General features: G+C 35.9%; 1 long non-coding RNA gene across 2 annotated transcripts; it reads left to right on the forward strand.

Moving 5' to 3' along the window:
* Nucleotides 1-1,332: 1,332 nt before the first annotated feature.
* Nucleotides 1,333-15,137, forward strand: LOC147652986 (uncharacterized). Of its 2 annotated transcripts, XR_015286515.1 has the most exons (6): nt 1,333-1,469; nt 2,750-2,809; nt 9,797-9,948; nt 11,464-11,565; nt 12,816-13,032; nt 13,134-15,137. It is a non-coding gene; the product is annotated as an uncharacterized LOC147652986 (long non-coding RNA). The 2 variants fall into 2 exon arrangements; XR_015286514.1 differs by lacking the exon at nt 11,464-11,565.
* The last annotated feature ends 8,111 nt before the right edge of the window (nt 15,138-23,248 follow it).

Raw genomic sequence — 23,248 nt, forward strand, 5'->3', positions numbered from 1 at the left:
TGAACACCATGACACAGTGGTAACATCAGTATCATTAACTTTGGTAGCAGATGACATTAGTCATATTATAGTCATTTATGAAAAGTGTGGTACTATTGTGGCATGGATACATTATGCCCTGCTATTTCAAATCAACATGCAGTCAGCAAATAAAATAGAAAATCTGTTAAGAAACTCACATGTCCTGGGTTCTAAGATTAAAACTCAGGCCTGACAACAACACAACAGATATGAGGAAAGATTTGTACTTTGGAAGTCCTGTAGGCCTGGTATACATTCTAAAGCCAAAATACTACCCTATCACTATGAATGGGGGTATGAAATACAAAATCATTTATTCTTTGGTGGATTGTTGGTCAACATTTAATTTGTTAAAATGTTTCATAATAACCATAGCCTAAAGAAAATTTTCTAAGCTCTGAAATCCTATTTGCTTTTGGGTAGTATTCCCACTGTTTTCATTGGAACTACTCATCAAATTATGATGCATCTGGTGCAAATGTGACAGAACAGAATTATATGAACACCAATAAAAAAAAAATCTGCATGATTAGTGCAAAAGAGTGGAAAATTATATTAGACTTTTAACGAGCCTTGACCTAGCCACAATAATTAAGTACTGGAGGTGGTCATGACATCCATCAGTTTTGGCTCTCTTGCTATGAAGGAATATTTTCAAATCAGTCAAATACAATTATGTTTTATGGGTATATAAGTACAGTAAAATGTCATTCAAAGCTTGTATCTTTCTCATTAACACGGTTGTTCTGACTAATATCAGATGTGGCTGCTGTGATTTGACCATTTCTGGTCAATAAATAACTTTTGACATTTACATCTGAATATAACCACAGTATTTCCTCATATTTTATATTCTTGCTGTGATTAATTTGCCAAGGCTTTTCAAATATGAAGTAACCTTCATTTGCTAGAGTAGGTTTGCATTTCTTTAATTTATTTGAAGGTTTAAATATACTAGTATATGTTTAAATAAAATATTAGAGTGTTAATTTATACTTGAGGAAGCATGCATTTGTGTTCATTGGACATTAATGTAATAGTGCTGAGCTAAACCTGAAAAATGCTTTCTTTAAGGATATTTACTCTAGGCTTTTTTGTATTAAAGAATCATTACTGAGTGTGAACACCTAAAAAACCCAATGCACTAAAGTCTGCTAAAAAGCTGTAAGAAGAACACCTGTGTTGTTTGCAATGGGATTAGAAACTCTTTAGGATCAATAACCCTAAAAAAATGGTGTTTGACTTGGAAATGGCCACTGATGGGCTGCAGGTGCTGCAGAGCACTACATAAGGTATAGGCTAGAGAAGCAAGGTCCAGTGGCTGGAGTAGAGGGCAGAAGGAAGGCTGAAGAAAGATGATGACTTTAGGCCAGGAGACATAAAATCAAATAATTCAGTAGGCCTGATGTGGACGCTTGTCTGGAGAGAAAGCCACCAACTAAAGCAAGGTATTTGAGGAAAATTTAGGGGTGGGGTTCTGATGAGCAAAGCCAGACCATTACTGGGAAGTACTGGCTCCTACAACACTTTGTGCCTCCCTTGCAAGAGACTTTATAGAGACAAGATATGCTTGTTAGTGTTATTTTGTTTATTTATATAATCTTTTATTTGTATATATATATAATTTGTATATTTATATCATCTCAGATGTCTGTAAGCATTCTCTACCACAGTAACTTCACATAGTTACCTACTGCTTCTCTTGGTGTGAGAAATACTGAAAATGTTCATATGTAGACAACAGTGTGAACTTTTAAATTGTGCCATGTGAAACAGCTAAACACTACTTTAATAAATTTGCATGCTCTTCTTTTAGTGACAGGAATGCTATAGCTTTTTTAATGGGAATAAGTACTTGTGATTTTGTAGTGATGAATTCCTCTTGGTCTTCAAAGACCATCTCTTTATCTTTGGAATTCTATAGCTGATGTTAGAGGAATCAGTCAGACTGGGGTCTGATGGTTTCTTGGCTTTGACTCCTTTTTCCATTGTTACAGTAGTGTATTCAGGTAGTTTGGATGCTTCTTCCTTTGAGAGTGTGGGACCAGAAAAAGCACTTGCTTGGGCAAGGTTTGCTACTTCCTTGTTTAAAGTAAACCATCTGGACACAATTCTGTGCCATGTGGTGTAGGATGACTGTGCTTAAGCAGTGAGGTTGGACCATATGACCCTGCGCGGTCCTTTCCAACCTGACCTTTGTGATTCTCGGGTTCTGTGAAAGGGTTTCCTTAGCATGTTTCACTTGCTGTTCTCAGAATTGAAATCTAATTTGTAACCTTTTCCTGAACATCTCAACAGAATGTCAGAAAAGTAGCTAATAATATTGATAGTGTAGATATCCTGGAATTTACACAAGCAGAAAGAAAAAGATCTTCATCTTGCCTTTGCAGGAAGGCAGAAAAATTAAAAGCACACTCCTATTCTTTCATGGTTCTGGAAGATGGACATACAATGTGGAATGGAATCCTGATGACAGTAAAACTTTTGGAAAGATAAGAAAAAACTCTAGTATAGTTAAATTGGATAAAAATATTTCTCATAACCCCAAAATATGGTGAAATACGGAAGGATGCTGGCATCCTGTATGCGGTAGCTCTTCATTATATTCCACTGCTCTTTTTGTTCCTTTTTTCCAAAGTATATTAAGAGATAAATTAAGATGGTTGAGATGTGATGTGATCAAGGCTATAACAGCATGTGTTTTTTTTTTTTTTTCTTTTTACTTCAGCCAACATGTTGCCTTTTTGATGGACCTAAGAAGTGCTAAGAAGATGGACTAAGAAGTTAAGTGGTGTTCTTGCTTTTATGTGACATGTAACCAAACCACCATACATGTTCTGGGGAGCTGTGGGGTTCTGTAGTGATGGAATATCATGAGAGTTTTTCAAGCGAGCAGGTATTGATGCCTAAGATGAGTTACAGAAATGGATTTTGTTTCCAAATATTGGATGGGAAAGATGGGTATATAGGAGCATCCTTGTCTTTTTCGTCTCAGATGTGTGGGAGAGGAAGGAAGAGGGAAGGGACAGTTGCATTATTAATTTACCAACCAAATTATGGTTTTTATAATTTTTATAGCAGCCTGACCTTTGATGACACCTTTAGCAAGATAAATAAATCCAGTATCACTGAAAAGGTTTTCAGAGGCATAGGACCTCAAAAGATCTGAGACAAATTCTCTATTTCATGAAGTACTTTATTTGACTAGAAAACATCAGGGGAAGACTGTAAGAGGAATAGCAATATATCATCCTTTACATAATTTGGAGAATGATGTCAGAAACATACCCAGTAATGGAGGGACAAAGTGAATAATCTACAAGGATTTGATGAAACCTATAATGGGCTTTGGCTTTTTTTGTTGCTTTCTTTCCTTAATATACCTCTTCATCAATGCATGATTTTTTTCACAGGATAACAAGGAAAGGAGATGTGGGAAGGAGAGAAAATATAAGGAGTACGAGGTTGACTCGTTAATTTTTAAGTAACAGTTTGACCTTCTTGGCAATTGGTATTTTTTTATTACAAAACAGACAATTATTGCTACAGCTTAGCTGGCTTTTTGTCTGTTTATTCACAGATCTTTTGAGAAACATATTTTAACACAGAAGAACATTTAGTCTTTGCTTTTCTGGCTGTTGCCTAGTGAATCTATCTTTCGGTAGAACAGGTCTGACCACTGCAGCTTCACAAAGTGCTCTATTATTTCTATAGAGATTTTCCTTTTCAGGGACTGAAGGAAACCTCATATATTCAGAAGACAGCAAAATAGATGGCATTTGATTCAGTGGAAATAAATGAAATCCTTTTGTCCTATGCACAATTAGGACCTGAAAGCCCATTCTTTTTCTGCATTGTTTAGTCAAACATTTTGTTTGACCTTTCTTCATTTTCATTCTTTCTCCTACTGTTTGTTTTTGTTATTTTTAACTTCAGAAATTCCCCAAAATACTCCATTCTCTGTTAGCTATAATGTAATGCCATTGGTGAGAGTGAAAAGATTATTCCTTATACAACATGATATATTGTTGGTTTTCAAATACATTTCTCACCACCACTTTTCAATGATCCCTTCATAAATCCAGCTGAGGGCAGGCAAGATCCATGTAGCTCTGTGAGAAGGGATAAGCCTAACTTACTAAAGATTCATGAGCTGTTTTCTCACACTCTCCCAGCCATTATACACAAGTACATTATACCTGATAGAATCATGCTGAAAGTGAAATAATGTTTCTGTGGCAAATGAGTTTAAGAAAGATCACCACTAGTCTCAAAAGGAATAGAATCTCTTTTTCTTAATTTACCATAAAATATAAATTCATTTTAGCATATGAGTTTAAAATTAGCTGTAATGACAGTTTGATTTCTTCAAAGACAACATTGTACTTCTGCCTTACATGAACTGTATGAGTTTACATACATTGTAAAACATTCTCTGCATACCCAAAATACAGACTGCATGCAAAACAGATAAGAGTTGAATAAAACTGGAACAACAGATATTGTTCCACTGACTTTATTCAGTTAAATCTGGAAGTTTTTTGCATCTGTGTATCCAAGAGTTGCTCTCTTCTTTTTCCCTTCTCCATTGAATGCCTTGGCTTTCAGGCAGCAGCAGAACAGCCATGCAGGGACAGCAGCAGCTGTACTCCCTTTCATCAAGCATCCAGCTCTTGTTGCTCTCCTCACCCCTGCAAGGCAAACTGTGGCCATGTCCATCCCCTTGTGAGCGAGAACCAGGTGCTTGAGAAGGAAGAATGTCTGTGCCCTTCCTTGTTTGGACCTATCCTGCCTGACAGTCTGTGCATTAAGAAATGTGTATAGCAGACCATCCACCCAGGAAAGCTGCTGCATCCCTGGCAGTCAGGCAGGTTGGAGTAATCTTCTTTCTCTGTATTATAGAGAATAGAGGAGGAGACAATTTGCCAAAGTGTGATATTCCCTGGTTTTGCCATTAAGCCTGCTGTGTTGCTCTAGTACTGAGGAAAAAGAAATTTCCCACATTATTTTCCTTGAAAACCCATGGTAAACTATATTTAAAATGGAAAAGAAAATAATTTTTTGTTGTTTAAAACAAACATGTTTTGTTTAAAAAAAAATTAGCTATGCTGGAAATAATTTAAAACCTTTCCATATGCAATGCAGAATTTCTGCCTCATATATAATCTTAAAATGAATGTTCTAAAAATCAAGAATGTAAATTCAGTTTATGCCTAGGGCAAGTCTTCTTTGCCTTGTCTATCCCCTGCCTCCCCAGGAAAGCTCAAGTATATCATATCTTCTAAAGCTGAGAAAGAATATAGCTATCAGAAGCCCATTTTTCCATCTTTATTTACATTGGCCAGGCTACTCAGAGAGAAAAAAAAACAGACATATCTCTTTACATCATCTCACTGAGCCATGAATTCTTCAATGTAAGGGGCAACTCCACTCCTAAGTGATTTTTAACAGTAGAAGTACCTGGTGGATAATAAATACACTAGAAATTTTATCTCAAAACTATTTACAAGGTAAAAATGAATCAGTCATCTTACTTTTGTCACCAAATACATGAGTCTGTCCATTTTTTCTTATCATTACACTTTCCTTGCAATGTACATTTCAAGGGCATCAGGTTTCAAGAAACTAGATATTGAGGAATTATATTAAAACAAATCAATCTGGATGATGAGTAGATAAGTCTTGATGGAGCATATTTATGGATTTAAAACTATATTATTTATTTGAAGGTTGGGCCAGGAGTAGTGTTCTATGAAATTGTGATCTCAGCATAACATAAAGCAAACAAGCCTTTTCAAGTGGATTAAGAGTACTCAAGTGGTCTGAGCAGAGAGCTATAACAAATATTGACTACCAAACCAAAGAGAGGAATGCAGTGAGCTACATTAGACAGGTTCATCCCTGTCTATATTTATTTTATGTATCCCTGACAATTGAAAATAATGAAAGAAATGTGGCTTTATAAATAGGGAAACGAGAATATTAGCCTTTCTAAGAGGCTGCCAAAGAGCTCTGCTATAACTTTATATCCTAGAGTGGAAAAGATTTCTTTCCTTCTCTTCTGTCCCCTGAGGAACCCTCTGCCCTGCTTTCTCATTCCAGTGCTCATCCCTGTGACTCAGGCTGTGCTGCAAGATAACTCCTTGACCCCACAAGGCTAGATAATACTCCTTATATATGCTGCACTCTTTCGGTCCTCCTAACATGAAATGATAGCTCCTAAGGGGATAAAGGGTGTTGTTATCAAGTTAAGTTTCTTTAACAAGCCAGTGGTCCAATCCAATATAAAAATCAATTTTTCAGAGCTTCACAATGAAGAAGCATAGTGCATTTTTATTGGATCTAGCCCTGAGCTATCTTGTCAAAAGTTAGAAAAATATTGTTCAAAACCTCTTATCAAATCAGGAGCTTCTAAGCTTTGCTTGGAGAAGAACCTAAAGCATCATAAATCTGTGAAAGAATGAAAAAGTGAGTTGCACTAGGTGACAGAAATTGGTTATGCATTATCTAGGTTGTCAGCTTTCTGGAAGGATAACTTAATAAGTTTGGGGTTGGTTATTTTTTGTTTTAAAGTTTGTTGAGAAGTCAGGTTCACTGACAGAGATGGACACAAATTATACTGGAAACTAATGACTTATTTTAATAAGAAATAAATGACCTTGTGATTTCCTCAAATGAGGACAGTTTTCCCAGTCAAGACAGTTCTAGGTCACTAATTGCCATAGAGTGACACTATTTCCCTTCCTTCTCTTCAGAATACTGCACAAGAGAAACTTCTGAATTTTGGTAAATATTTATGCTGAAGGGAAGGGCTAAAATATTTTTTAATAAGTTAGCTTGGAGATAGATTAATCATATTTATTGTAATACTCATCAGTCATTGTATAATTTTAACATCATCCTAATCAGGAAGGGGAAAAAAACCTAAAGTCACACTACCAAACCTCCTGCTTTTGTTATTACTATATTGTAAATTAGTTATTTGATTATGATCTACATTTTAGACATTCTCTTCCCTTTTGCTATTTAGATAAAGATCAGGTAACACTTAATTGCTATCCAAAGCACAGGGTTTATTCCAGTGTATTCTGCCAATTATTCTTCTATCCATCCCTTTGCAAGAATACTTGTTAAATGACAATCACTGAAATGTAAATGAAGATCAGTGCTGGAACTGTAGGACTCTTACATGTCCTGAGCTTCCTGTGCTTGTCTTTCTAACAGTAACAATCTTATTCCCATTTTGACTTTCCTTTTTCATCAGATAATTGGTTGCTGAAATGGTGACATAACTTAAATCTGGGGAGTTCAATGGAAAAACGTGAGATGGTTTTCTTTGGAGAACAGAGATATCCTGGGCTGGATTAGATACATACAAAGACATTCAACCAGAGAACAGGGAAAAACCCAGGTGCAAATTTATTTCAAACCATTTTGTTTTTCCTCAAGCCAGAGAGGCTTAAATCATTACTCTGATCTCTTGAACTCAAAGAGAAAGAGCTGAAATTACTTCAGTGGTGTCTAATCCTGAGAACTATCAGAAGAAGAAATTACTAATTTGAATGCTACAGATATCCTGAAGAGACACTAAAGTGAAATCCCTCACAGACTTTTCTTCCACAGTAGGATTTTATGAATTATCTTAGCTTGGTTCAGACTAGGCTTTTACATGAACAATTTTTGTCTTCACCAGCTGGGAAAAAAAGAATATATTATTTGGTGGAGATTTTCTGCCAAGTTTGACTTAATAATTCAAAAATGGCTTCTCACTGAGGTATTTTCTATGTTCCTCATTCATTAGGACATGTTATACTAAGGTTTTCTTCAATTAATAATTTTCAGCAATTAAGGCATAACTGTAGCTGTGAGGCACTTCACTGTTAGTTCAACCATTTCAGAAAACCTGACATGCCACTCCATAAACATACTGGGTAATCAGAACTGGAGAACCAGATCTGCATCATTTAAATTGCAAATCTATTATGGATTTTAAAATGGTGGTGATTTTGGCTGAATAATTTCTTTTAAAGTTTCATATAAATATGTCTATTTGTGTTTCAGAACAGCAAACATTACATCGTATCTCAGTCCTCAGTCTTTATTTCTAAGATGTAGCTTAATTTTCAGAAATTGTGCCTTTTTTTAAAAAAAAAAAAAAAAAGAAACCAAACTATACAGTTTTAGGGTGAGGTTCCTTAACCTGTCATTCAAACATGAAATCTGATTACCTTAAGTGAGATTCCATATGTGTTCTGAAAATCCTGGGCAAGCTCTGACCAAATGTTTGTGGTATATTTCCCCATAGAGATGTCTGTTTGTGGAGATATAGAAAACACAGATCTTTAACTGACAGCTTTTCAGTCCTTTTTCTGTTAGAAAATGTATATCTCTGCCTTCTTGATTGACTACAAATTGCTAAATATTTTTTTAAAGTCATTAATTCCACCTAAATCCTTCAATAGAACATTCAATTATAAATTTTTTTAAAAATACTTCTGCACTTGCAGAAAGGTCAGTAATCTGGATTCTTCATCTGGGCTTCCCAAAAGAGTTTTACTTCTACACACATTTCTGCTTTTAAAAATCAAGATTACTTTCTCAGCCTGTGAGAACCATTAGCTTTCATGATTATGTATTCTCCCATTTATGTGCAGTGTTTTCCCCACATTCTGCAGTTTACTGATAAATGAACTTCTGTACTGTCATAGCAAGCTTATTAAAATAACTAGGAGTTCTTGTAAGCAATGCCAAAGTAAGATGCTAGTCACATACATGCATGGAAAACATTAAAAAAATAACTTCTGGTTTTTTTTGGAGGGGTGGGGGATGGAGGGGCAGGTTGGTGCAACCAGATATCTTCGAAATTACTAACTGGTTAAAGTGAGGAAAAGGGTTTCAGGAAAATATGACAGTATGCTGCCTGGATTTCAGATACTCCTTACATCAGTGAGCTGACAGTCATAAATATATATTGATTTTGCTCGTTCCAGCCTGGGATATTCACCCAAATGCCATTCTTCATCAGGTGAACAGACACAAGAAAATGTTAAATTTTTTAGTTTCTCATATTGAGTATGTGTTTGAAGGTTTTTGGAGTAGCAATAGTGCCTGATTAATTATCAAAGACAGAAATTATGTATGTCAAACAATGTCAAAGCAGTGATTTCCCAGTTTCTCTAAGGCAAATAGCCTAGCATTTCTGATATGATTTACTTTCTCCAAAATATAGACTATCCAAGAAAAAAGGTTTTTCGCATACATGAACATCCAGTAGAGGAACATAAAATCCTATTTTTAACTGGGTGAGCACTTGTTCCCATAGTATCATTCAGCAGTATAAATGGTGTTAGAATTACACAAAACAGAGTTGATGAGCTATTGCTAGGCAAGGGTCAAGAGTTTGAAAAGGTTGGCCTTTGGGGACTAGAACTAGATCACCTCTGAGTTCCTTCCAACCCAAATCATTCTATGATTCTGTTTTTCAGGGGGTTAAGGAATCTGTAACTTTACTCATTAGTACTGCCTCTTAACAGGATAGAGGAACTGTTACTCCACCATAAACCTCTTTCTCCTTCTCTATGTATTTTTCCATCTTAAATATATGTATTTTCTAGAACTTGTAGTGTTTGACTCATTTTGAGTGTTGATATGCTGAAGCAACAGTCAGAGCAAAGAAAAGATGTGCTATCCTTTCCCAGACTAGGATATATAGGATGGTTATTTCCCTGAGGAGACAGGAATTTGCAGCCCTAAAGCTGCATTGTGATTTTCACAGGAGTACTGCTGCCTTTGGATGCAACCTCTCACCATCAGAAAATCTGTGTAGCATCAGCAGTGCTTTCTTCTATTCAGTGATGAGCTGCTGACTGGGAATAATGTGGAAGACATCTAGACTAAGAGAAGAAACCTGGAGAGAAAAAGAATACAGTAATTTTATTTTTTACTTGCTTCTAGATTTATTTGTTCACACTCTGATAGCAGATTCCATTAATTGAAACATAATTTCTTTGCACTTTGTGCAGCTAGATCTTTTAACTGTGAAAATAGGATCCAAATATTTTTAATAACCTACCGGTGAATAATTTGAAGTACAGTTTTGATTAGCTCTAGAAAACATAATATTGTCTATTTTCATGTTCTGTAAAAGGCTAAAAAATGGCAGGATCAATTAGTTCTGATTTCCATACCAATCAGTCCAGATGGTTCCCATTATTTGCTGAAGATGGCTGCAAATTGAATTTTTCAAAACCATAATTCATACTTTGTGTAATGTACAGATAAAAAGTAAAAAATACAGAACTACTTTTTTTTTGCAGAGAAATTAGAGCTGAACTCCAGTCTAAGCTCACCTTTCCTCAGACTTGGAAACAACTTAGGAAAGTGCTATTATTAGTATTATAGTGCTATAGAAAGTACTGCTACTATTCCAGGAAAAGGGAAAATCAGTCTATGTTGTGGTTTTTTCAGGGGAGGTGAAAAAAACCATCTTTGCTTAGATAATGTTCTAAGAGGTTTACATGGTATCTTAGTCAAAGATACTAGAAATTATGTTGATTTTTACAAAGTGTTTGTTACTTTGTGCATAAGCCATTAGTAGCACTTCAAACACATTTATAGCTGAATGTACAGTCTATTCTATCACAGACCATAGACAATCTACAGTCTATTTTATATCAGAGAAAAACACTTAGAAAAAACTGTTTATAGACAAAGTTAATTTAGGAGGCACTGCAAGCTTTTTGTGAAGAGCCCCACAAAATCAACTATACTCATACAATTTATCTGAACAGCAATTAATAGTAATCCTTCACACTTATAAATAAAAATTTAAGCAATTCTGGCTCCCCAGGGATTCAAACATCTGAGTCCTATGTCCTATCTCTTCCTTATTTCATGTAATGTATCTTGGGTCCGTAAATAATGCAGATTTCAGCCTGCATATGATGCATAATGTTGTAAGCATCAGTTTGATCCAGGAGTACCATTGCAATATTTATTGCACTTACTACCATTCCCCTTGAGTAACAAGAATTTCAAGAAGTTTTATACATTTATGCATGTACACAAACTTTAAATACATGCATATTACATCTTTACATATATTACCTTTATATAACTGTTTTATATGAATCTTATATATATATTCAGTATTTTAAAAGGTATAATTTTATCCTTGTCTCAAAAAGCCAGTTGAAGGTAATATCTTTAGCTTTATGAGTCAACTGGAAGTTTTGTTTTAAAATATCTGGAGGAATTGTGCAGTATTTCCTGATTAGATATCAAAAGTGTCAACTTTTGACAGTGATCAACTGTCTGAGAATGTGACCTGTTAATCCAAATTAGCAAGATGATATTTACATGGAGATTTCATTATATATCATTATATAACATTGACACAGGTATCAATCATTATTACCTGTATATTTTTTTAATCTGTTTTAGAAACTATTGAAGCATTAAAACATTACTTTTGCATAACTCAAGAGAGAGTTTGAAGGATCCTCAGCTATCTTTTAGAAGACCAAAGAAATGGGAATTTCAAAGGCAAGATATGCAGTTAGAACTGGGCTTTGTTGTAATTCTTGGCTTCTGAGAACAAGTTTATCCTTGAATGCCCATTAGCTATCAGACATTTATTCCACTTTCACTAACATATGTTTTCCCTGTTTTGCAATTTTTCTTTAAGATTTTTAACCTGATTGCCAACAAAAACAAGAGTTGTGTGATTACATTGTCAGCCTGTTTCTTCCCTCTTTGATAACATTTGAATTCACTGACTAATTGCAATCCAGGTTAGACAGGCAGAAAAACTTTCAAAAATAATTAAGTTCTTAAAAGCTTTGAGGAAATAAGCAGCTGAGGAGAAGAGGGAAAAGTTGTGAGCACCTGGATGAAGGGAATGGCAACTGTGAGTGTGTAGCTAATGAGGCACAGGCAAACACACAGCAGTGAGAGATACAAGTGTCTCCACTGCTGGAAAACCTTCAGCTGGGTCTTGTACCTTCTTATGCACTGGAATAATTGCAGCCCTGAAAGTAGGAAGTGAAGCTTCTCGTGTTTTCAGTACTTGTAAAAGGAGGCTGAGCCATCTAAGTCTTATTATTAGAAGCATTTTGGAACCTGATGCAGTCCTGGCAGTTATTTTTATATTTTTTTTTTCCTGAGAAATCTACACCTACTTCTTATTATGCTCTGAGAAGTTTTATATTTGGAGGCCCCTGCTTAGAGAAGCTGTGAAGTAAATGAGATTAAGTAGAACAACTAATTGAGTTCTTCAGAGACTGTCAGACCGAAGGCCTAATAAGCACCTTGCAATTTTAGTACAGGTAATTGGCCCACAGCCACTGAAGAGGAAGCTGGGTTTTAGGGGGAAGAAAAAAAAAAAGAAAAAGAATATCCATAAAAATAATAATAATAATAAAAAAAAAATCTAAATATCTTGAGTGTGAACTACTGGGTCAATGTCATGCCATTTGGTACCCATGCGTGGAGAATGCTTGATAAAAGAGAGCTTCTCGATGAAACAAAAAATAAAGAATTATATGGAAAGGATATGGAAAATATGCAGCTGTTTGTAGGGCAGATAGAAATTACCTTGTTTGGCAAAAACTTTACTTGTCTCTAACCATTATATCATAATCAAGGTAGCAGTGAGCTACATGTCAGTTCTAATTTAATACTATTGAATCAGGGTCATCATTAAAGTAGTGATTCATTTGAAGCATAATTAACCCCAAAAATACTAGAGAGCTGTGAAACAATAAGCATTAAAAATTAATGTCTCTGTCTCTGAGGACAACTCAGCAGTGGCTGACACCTGCAGAGCTCAGAGGTGACCCCGAGCAGAGAAGCCTGCAACTATCAGTGGCTGTCAATTTATGCATCACAGGGGGAGAAGTTGTTCCAGCTCCCATCTGAATCTCTCTTAAAGGACTTTCATTCTCTGAGTCAACCTCTTTCCCACATTTTTTGGTGGAGTCCTCTTTGATGCATAGCATTTAAAGTACAAAGGTAAAAAGTGTTGTATCCTGTAACCTTTACAGGGCGCTTATATTTTGTTATTTAGTACCTAAATCTTGTTTCTGTTGTTTTGTTTTGTTTTCTTCCGTTAGGAATCAACATTTTACTTGAAAGCTAATGGATACTCAGGGTAATGAATGTTCTTCATATTTTACTTATGCAAACCACAGCCAGGAGAATGCTTACAATAAATCAACTGCTTTTGCAGCAGACATGAACAGCATTTGCATGCCAGCACATTTCTTGTTTAAAATCAGTCAAGCTGTGCCTTAGAGCTGCAGAGGTTTCTCAGGCTGACCTGTATGGACTGCAGCCTTACTTACATCAGAGCAGATGTTCCTGAGTGTGGGCACTCAGCTGAAGCACAATCAAAGCTTGTTGGACCTCTTCAAAAAGGGTCTTTGAAGAACTACTGCAATTATGACCCATATTGTAGTGTCTCCCCATAGGAGACGTTTCTTGGCTTTGACTTGGTTTAAAGAGAGGTGAATTGGTGTGTTTAGATACATACTTATGGCACAGTGAATTACACAACATCTTCTACCTCCAGTAAATTTATATTCTGGTCATGGCCTGGCGCAGATGACTCAGTATCTCCCGGTTTTTGTTATAAGATTCCCTCTTACAGCTTCATAGTTAGATGTAGGACAGAGGTCTGGGCTGAGGACTACTGGAGCTGGCAGCAGCTGAAGGTTCCCCAGTGAATTATAGAAGGAGTCACATCATTAATCTGTCTTTATTGCTGTTGTGTCTCATTATCTCTTTGATATCATTTTGAGGTGTGAGAAGTGGTCCTGTGGGTCATGCACTGAGGCATCCTGTCCCCACTACATGTCCCTGTGTATTCCTATTTCTATATGCTCTTTGCATATCAACCATACCAGCATCCCATATTTCATTATTCAAAAAAACTAATGGTCATGTGTGTGTATACAGCCAAGATTACTCCAACACAGCTGAGATTTTATCTTCTCTATGATGAGCTCATGTCTTAGAATATAGAGGGGAAATGTGATACAAACATTAAATTTGTCTTAAAAGTACAATAAAATGCTAAATGTATAACTTATCATAAATATTTTACAGCACAGCCATAGGAGTTCACGGTGTTCCCATTATAGCTCTTAACTTATTCACTTTCTGTATGAGACACTTCCATACATGATCCTTCTTAATTGTGAGTTCACAGATGAGTGGAATTAATTTTATCCTCACATATTGCAGTTTTAACATAAATATTTGTTCCCATTTGTACAGCATGTCCTTGAATACTGCTGAGGAAGAGACTATTTGAAAATGTGACTTTTACCTCTACTTTATCAGGATTTATGAGCAAATATTAACATGGATATTAGGGCATGATCTGCACTAAGTTCATTTTCATAACCCACCATATTAAAAGTTTAAGTGAATGAAACTTGTAAAAACTACATCCTATTCCACAGTTCTGTATTGTGAAAATTACCTTCAATATATTGTAAAAGCTCATCAGGATATTTTTGACCTGATCACTTTCAAAGAAATGCAAATCTTTGCCTGTGTATAGACAATTGTATGGATCTGATTCATTAGAACAGGAAATTAAAAAGAAAATGTTGCTGCCTTCTAAATGCTGGAGTCATAGAATAGTATGGGTTGGAACCTATGAAGGTCATCAGCCTTCCTGCAATAAGCAGGGACAACTCAACTGGTTTGCTCAGAGTCACATCCAACTTGACCCTGAATCTTTTCAGGAATTGGGAATCTAGTGTGTCGCTGGGCAACTTGGTCTAGGGTCCATCCCCACAGGAAAATATTTCCTTCTCACATCTAATTTAAATCTACCCTTTTCAAATTTAAAATCATTATTCAGTGTCCTGTTAAAAAGTCTGCCCACGTCTTTATTGTAAGTTCCATTTCAGTATTGAAAGACCAATAGATGATCTCAAAATAATGTGCAAATTTAATGAAGGGTACAGCCAGACTTCTATATTGTATTATGTATTTTGTAGTCTTTTATAAGCTATTCAGCAGCATTTTAGCATGAATAGGTGTTGAACAAATGCTTAACTACTCCACCAAAGCAACAATAAAATTATGCTAAATTGTGACCATAATACAATGTGTATTTTTTGAAAAGAGGAATCAATCAGCCCAGCAAACTGAATGTGCCAACTGGTTTAGCAGTTACACATCCATGTGGCCAAGGCAATAATTGCAATATAAAATGAAGGTCTAATAGAAAAATATAGTCAGTTTTTCAGTTTGAAGCGATAACAAATTTTTCCCCTAATAAACAAAAAGAACAGGGGTTTATATTCTGATTAACTGTTTTATAATTCTATTTTCAAATACCAGAGTTATCACAATGTATGAATGGTATTACAATGGATAGCTACCTGGTCAACTTTTGAATTCTTGGTTCAAAATTGATAAATGCATGTTATTTGGTGAAGTGGGAAGGGGTCAAGCGCAATTTGCTCTGCTTAGAAGAGTAGGTGAAACCCTTTACTCTCCCTACAGGCTGCAAATAAAACTGAGATAAACTGTGGTACTTGAACATCTCACAGCTTCAAAGGTCAGAAAATTGGGAGCATTCTCTGCAAACTTCAGAATTTGTGTTCTCCACTGTCAAACTGAGTCTGACCTTTAAAGGACTGAAAGAGCCCTGTCTCTCAAAAATAGTGAGGCTCCTGATGCCCAAACACCTTCAATCATTACTGGAGTTAATGGAGCAAATATTTGCTCATGGATGTAATCTACCACTGATTTAGGATTGCTTCTGCTATATACTCTCAGATGAAAGTTAATCACATTATAGTAGACACATGTGGGTAGAATGGGAGTGAGCAGATTTTAAAGAGTGCATATAGGAAATTCAGAGAAGAGCATGCAAACTTTCTGCAAAGATATTTTTTGTGCACCTTCACTGGATTTACCTCCTAAGTGGTTTTCCCCATGACAAGTGAGATTGTTTTTTGTAATATGAATATATGGATTATAAGCAAAGCAAATACAGTCTTTGGAAAACTTCTGGTCAAAATAACAATCTCTTTAGCTGTCCATATAAATTCTATGGAGAACTTAACCCTGTTTTAGATACAACCCAATAAAATGGTTTTGGCCACCCAAGGATTGCAGGTATCAACCCAACTGGAGGTTAGTACACTGCCACTCTGATGTGCTTGCTATCAGAACTAGTGCATTTCAACCCTGTCAGAGACAATGCCTGTCAGAAACACTTCTTTCTCTTTGGGGTTTTCAGTTGCCCAGTCTCTTTGGATTTCTCTTTAGATAGGATCAATGCCATGCTTAATGCAGGTTGGGGAAAGGTGGCTTGCTGCCTAATTGCTGGCTCCCATCACAGTTTTGGATGAAGTTCATTATATAGGTGTAGGAAAAAGCACAAGATCCATTAATGCTGTTTATCATTCTTTTAAATCTTCTATGTAGTAATTCTGTAAGGACAAAGTTCACTTACAGCAAAACACGAGGACTTGTCTACATAATAAGGTGTACCAAAAAATTTAATTTGATCAATACAAACACCAGAAGAGAAAATCATCTTCTCTCACTTCACTGTTCAGTGAGAAAGGGTAAGATAATGTTAGATAGTGCTATCACTAGCTGGTCTCATTTAAAGGATCACCTTGCTTGCTGGAATTCTTATCAGATAAAGGCCAGTTTATTTGTCGAGGAATGTTGCTTTTGAAGTAAGGAGCAGTACTGAATTATTTGCATTCAAATAATTATAATATAATAAGCAGAGCAATTTTCTTTCACATTAGCATAACCTTTTTTGAAGCAGAAAACTATAATAGCTCATTACTATACTACAGCAGCTTGAGGAATTATGGCTCCCATTGTGTTTCATACCATAAGTGGTTAGGGATGGGTAATTTTTCAGAAGTTAATTTAGGTTCTTGATTTTTTTTTTATTGATGCTCTGAAGCTAGAATATATCTTTCTTCAAAAGAGGATTTCATTTTTGTTTGTGATCCTCTGAGCAGTGATAACCTTTATATTTTCTAGACAAAATCATGACTATCCAATTTAATTTTTCCCTAGTTCTGTGAAAGGCTGAGAATTTGTAAAATGCATTTCTCTCACTGAAAACAATTACTTTGTAAAAATGGTTTCCAGTGGGGATTCAGGTACCTGATAAAACAAAATGGATTAGTAAATCAAAGGAAAATATGACTTGAAGTGAAAAGGATACAATTTTCTTCCTATTTAACATAGGAGTCACTGAAAAGGGGCACTTGCATGTTCATGGAACATTTTGAACTTAAGATTAGTACTGTGATGGTTTCTTTAAGGTAAAAGTGAAATAATTGAAGACCTGAAGGGAAGTATGCAAGACTTGGTGTGGGGAAGGACAAAGGGGCTGAAAAGAGAAATCCACATTTTATGATTACGTACTGTCACAGCAACCATTCTGACTGGAAAGCGATACAGTCTAAAAAATTAGGTCTGAGGAATGGAATAAGAAAACCTGTTTTCTATTCTTGGCACTGCTGATGATTAATGGAGTGACCCTAGAGAGTCATTTCAAGTCACTGTTTCTCTCTTTTCAGGACTGGATTTGAAGGTTCTAGGGAAGGATTGCCTTTTTTGTAGGGCCTGTATAGTGAAAAGAATCTGGGTCTTCTAAAACTGTGATAACATGAATATTCTTAGGGAAATGCTTTGCTTAAACTTGAGGTGACCTGAACCAGATATTTCTGGAGCATCAAAAACAGTATGAAGAAATCTGTCTTTGTTTCATTGTGTGTTCTTGTAAGATGTTATTCTTGACTTCATGTAGAGGAGAAGAAATTCAGTCTTTAAAATCTCTCTGTAAAGGCTGCCTTCCAGTATTTCTCTACAATTTTGCACTCCAGAGTATTTCAATCATCCAGACTTTTAAGACTTTAATTACACATTGTCATTGAAGTAAACTTTTGAACCTAAGAGAGATGTTTTAAAGAAATTGAAGTAACTTTAATGTGCAATATTCCTGTGCTGAATTCCCAGCATTTTCATGATTTTTCAGATTATTAAACGCTGACTTCAAAAACTATTTCTTCAAAGACTTGTCTGTCTTCAGAAATAATGAGAGGCATTTCTCACTTTAGAAACTTTCCCTCTCCAACTATAAGCACACACAAAATTTAACTTTAAACAGTGTAAGGGTTTGTCTGCCTGAAGTTTGCAAGAGGTATAACCATGACAAGAAAAAAAAGTGATCCTTATCTCATTTGATAGCACTGCTATTGCTTTGTAAGTAGCTGGAACAGTCTCTTGTAGTTGAATCCCCAAACAGAGGACAGGGAGGAAAAAAAAAACCTTTCATCATCTTCAAGTTAAGGTTAGTCAGACATAGCAGTGAATTCAGGGAAAGAGGACTACCCTTACTAAAACCAGTTGTTTTTAAAGGTAAAAAAATTAAATCTCTTTGAAATCTATGCATTTGCATCTTGTCAGTTTGGGGTGAAAAACCACAAAAGTTGCTACATTTCAGTTTTTCTAGATTTTAACTGTTACACAAGGCTATAAAATCTCAGTAGCAGTATGTTAAAGCTCTTCTCAATCCTTGCAAAATTCAGGAGACTTACTAAGCTTCTTCCTGAAACTTTGTTATTGCTCAGGAGTCTCATAGTCCACAATCCTTATACAACCTTTGCAAGGCTCTTTGGAAACTTCTTAAGCATCCACCCCATCCTGCTATCCATTAGAGGAGATAGTTCATGATATCACACCTCTGCTGAGTCAGGAGTTCTGTCAACGCATCTTTTCTTCATCTTTAAAAGTCTTCCTTATTTTACTATATTCTATCTCTATCTGTGGTAATTTGTTGGGGATGCTCAGTTATTCTGTGATTAAACTCACTGTTTTTAAGTAGTGAAACAATACCTCCTCTTTTTACATCTGAAAATGACCATTTGAGAAACTAAAATAAAAGGACTTTAGTAAAGTCCTTTACCATCTATCAATTTTTATGACCATGGTGATAACGATGCCAGGCTTATCTAAACATATAAAAATGTGAAAATATTTTCTCAGACATTTTCCAAATGTCTTTTCAAATGTTTTCTTCATTTGTAGTCAATGATAATACATACAAGTAATGGGGACCTATGCAGGAGAGTCAGTGAAATTTTAAGTGTGATTCATCCTATCAGGTATTTAATTTTACTCATGGTAAGATAAACTGTTGTTCTAGACTCCTAAATTTGCTTCAATTTCAGTAGGAATCCAAGAGATCCAGTGAAGTTCTGGCTTCATTGGTTTTAAATTGAATACTTCTTGTGTTATTCCCATCTTAGCTTGCTGTCCTAGGAGGTACCCAGGACTTCTTCATGCCTACTGGGAGATGTTCAATTTTGGGACTACCCACTGTTTCCTCAGTAGCAATTTGGGATGTCCTGACACTCCCAGAACTTTCAGAGAGATCGATGTAAATGAAGATCTCTCTAAATAAGATATTTCCAGAAGAACACATGGTGCTGGTTTTGTCTGGGATAGAGTTCAGTCTCTTCACAGTGGCTGGCATTGGGCTGGGTTTTGGACTTGTACTGAACACAGGGCTGATAATATTGGGAAGCTTTTTGTTATTGCAGGGCTTGCACAGGTCTGAGACCTTCTGTGCTTTTCATATGGCCATGCTGGTGAGGGGACTGGGGGTGCCTGGGAGGAGATACAACCAGGACAGGTGACCCAAACTGACCAGAGGGATGTTCCAGACCATGTGACATGATGCTCAGTGTATAAAGCAGGGGAAAGGAGGAAGCAGAGTGTTCAGAGAGATGGTGCTTGTCTTCCCAAGCCACTATCACACGTGTTGGAGCCCTGCTCTCTTGGAGATGGCTGAACACCTACCTGCCCATAGGGAACACTGAATTAATTCCTTGCTTTGTTTTGCTTGCATGTGCAGCTTTTGCTTTCCCTGATAAACTGTCCTTATTTCAACCCATGAGCTTTCCAGCTTTTACCTTTATAATTCTTTCCCTGATCCTGCTGGTGGCGGAATAAATAAGTGGCTGTGTGAAGCTTGGTTGCTGGATGGGGTAAACCACAGCATAATATATATATAATCTACTATCCAGTAGAGTGAATTAAATTTGTATTTTCCACCAGTAGACTTAAGAAACATCTTTGAATTCACTCCTGAGAAAAGTTCTTCATGTCTTAATGATATTTCAGATATCAAGGTTGTAATGCAAACATTTTTGATTCATAGTATTTTTAAGGGTATTATCAAGAGTATTAATTTAACAGTTTTTATTCAAGTATTTAATCTTTACAACATCTACTGAAGCTTAGTTCTATTAATGCTTTAAATTAAATGTTCAAGACTCTCATGTTTTTCTTCAGAATAAAAATAAATCTTTTTCATCTATAGTAAACATCTCCAAATTTAGACTGCCATGACCTCAGAATCACTTCTAAACTGCAGTCAAGTCAAATACAAAATCCAGCTTTTATTTATTTCTTGTAACAAAAAATACAAAGCCATCCATTCTTTTCTTTCTCCCTCTCATATAATCAGCCATAAATAAGACTGACTAGATTCTGTGCTCTTTAACTCATCTCTGTCAGTAGTTAACAGCTTCTCCTTTTGGAGAACAGCTGTAGAGAGTAAGCAGATTTAGTAGTTCAGTCCTTCAAATGAAATAAAGCACATTTCTTCATGCAGAGGTATAGAATATATGACATTGCATGTTTTCCCATCTGCGACTTATAAAGAAAAGTCTTTTTGTTTTTTATAAGCAGAAATTGATTAACACATTCATCTTGATTTTCAGATGCATGCAGGTTAAAGAGATCTGAAACAAAAGCAAAGTTGAATAATTGACATTTGATGATTTCTAAGATATTCCTAAATTTTTTGTTTATTTGCAATGTTTGACCAGTTTTTCATTCTCTGATTTTTGTGGCTGCATTTCAGTTTCCTGAACCTTCAAATACAGTTTTGACAGACATACCAATACACTAGAAATACAGCTGTGTGACATATCATTTTTCAAAATAATTTTTTTTTCTGACTGAATAGCCTTTTATTCCCTTGGAAAATCTGTCCTGCATAAATAAATGGTGTGTTAATAGAGAGAAGAAGATGTTCTGTTTTGGTTTAGAGTTTTGTTTAGTGTTTGTCATACTGTGCCCAAGACATTCTTTTTTGCCTATGTTCTACTTATATTTTCACAAGAAGGCTTTTGACAGAACTATTTATAATAGTAGAAGAAACAGAACAGATATACCTCTGCAGATCTGTTAACAACTCTTCTATATCTCTAGTTCATCTACCATCTTAGATTGAAACAGAGGACAAGTTCTTTCTAAGACAAATGTATACTTTTTACAAGTGAAATTTTCACAGAGAGCTCTATATCATCAACACTTTAGAGCTACATGGAACAGGGAAATATATTTTTATTTTTTTTCCAAATGCAATTTAATACCTCTAGCCATGCATTTCAAAAACTCTGCAGGTAAATAGCCTCATAAAGAACTCATGGAGCTGAAAAGCATCAGCTGCCTGGAGTTTTTGTGTCCTTGCAGAGTGCAGTTCTATGGAGATGCTGAGAGAATCAGCAATTATGTATTTACAGGCAGGTAATTTAGTGCACCTTATTCCAGAAAAACCCTGTGTCTCCATAGTTCTCTGAGTGTATACCTACCTGCTAGGTCTACCCTGACTCTGCAGAGATGCTTTCTATGTTTTCTGTTGATACTTCTGACATCTACACTGTAGATTTTTTAATTTCTGAATTGCACCAATACTATCCTACAGACTTCTCAGAAACTGTTCCTTTTATACTTATTCTTTTCTTGCTGAAAATTGGTTTAATTTCTTAAACATAATATTAGGAACTCCACAACGGAAAATTATTTTGGCTCTGATTCCTTCTTTTGCTGATTTTTACACATTCCTTACTACCTCATGTAATTCACTGATTTTTGATTAGATATTACTCTTTCTATGTTTTCTGACAATCATGGCCCTTTCCTAGTACTAGTCCCTTAAAGGTATCTTACAATTCAAGCAGAACCATATGTTCTTTGAATTAGCATGGCATATACAGCTTTTAGTCACTGAAATGACACTGGAGGTGGGCAGGCTATGAGCACAGGTAACTTACATGCAGTCATGCCCCAAAACCTAAAAAAAAGTCCCACAAAAATCCTGGAATCCATGTTCCTCTTTTATTTGTATATCAAATCCAAGAGTCAAACAGAAAAAAACTGTCATCAAAAGCTCCATATTTTGTCACTGATTCAGAAACGAGAATTTACTTTTAAAATTAAGGAAGTTTCACACTGTATAAGCTTTCTCCAGTCTCTCATGGATAAACAAACTTATATTTCCCCTCACTTATCCTCTGTCTGATGAAGTAAAGTAATTATCTTTGTCTAAAAGCCTGTTTTCTGAATTTTTTGAAATTATTTATTTATGCTACTTTACACAGTCTGATATTCACCATTGAGAACTTCTTCACAGTTGGTTCTTCACTCAAGCTATGAGTATGACTTACTACTCTGTCAAAATTATCTATATATTCTATTATCTATATATGTCTATATAATTTATTTTATTTTGAAATATTTTTAAAAGCTCAGATTCATTTTGCTTTCTTTTCTGTCTTCTGGGAGATTGTTGTGCTGTCCCAGAAGGAGTACAAGAATTAGTGGAGGCAGTAAAACTTGGCTAAATCTTTTCAGAAGTACAAGAATCAGTGGAAGCAGTAAAACTTGGCTAAATGTTTTCTGGGACTGACACATCTGGGACAGGTTATCACTCCTGGGGCTTGTTTGGCTTGAGAAGTCTCCTGGTCATGGCAGAACTCCAGCTCTGCTCCTCCATTTGGGGCCAAGGGAAGATGAGAGGGCCCTCTGCTGTGATGAGTGCTAAATTAACTCTGCCCCAAAATGCTTTGGAGAACTTTTGAGGGTTGCTAGATACAGACTCATCTATAGTATTTATTTATATTGCTTTAAATGGGCCCAACTCTCTGTGATTTGTTTGACTTTGTGGTTATATTCCAGAGGGTTCAGCAGCAGCAGTGAGGTCCTTGTGGAGTGGGAAGAGGTCTGAGAGTCTGAGTCCTTCTGTCCTGCTTAGCTCTGCCCCACCAGGACCACGGGAAGCACAGTGAGCTGGGAAAGGGAATGCTCCTTCTCACCCAGGCCTGCAGTCAGGGCAAGGTGGTGTGATGTACAGAGCTTTGATGTACAAAGGAATGAT

The sequence above is a fragment of the Cyanistes caeruleus genome, chromosome 5 (genome assembly GCF_971803275.1).
Source record: "Cyanistes caeruleus chromosome 5, bCyaCae1.hap1.1, whole genome shotgun sequence".
NCBI lineage: Eukaryota > Metazoa > Chordata > Aves > Passeriformes > Paridae > Cyanistes > Cyanistes caeruleus.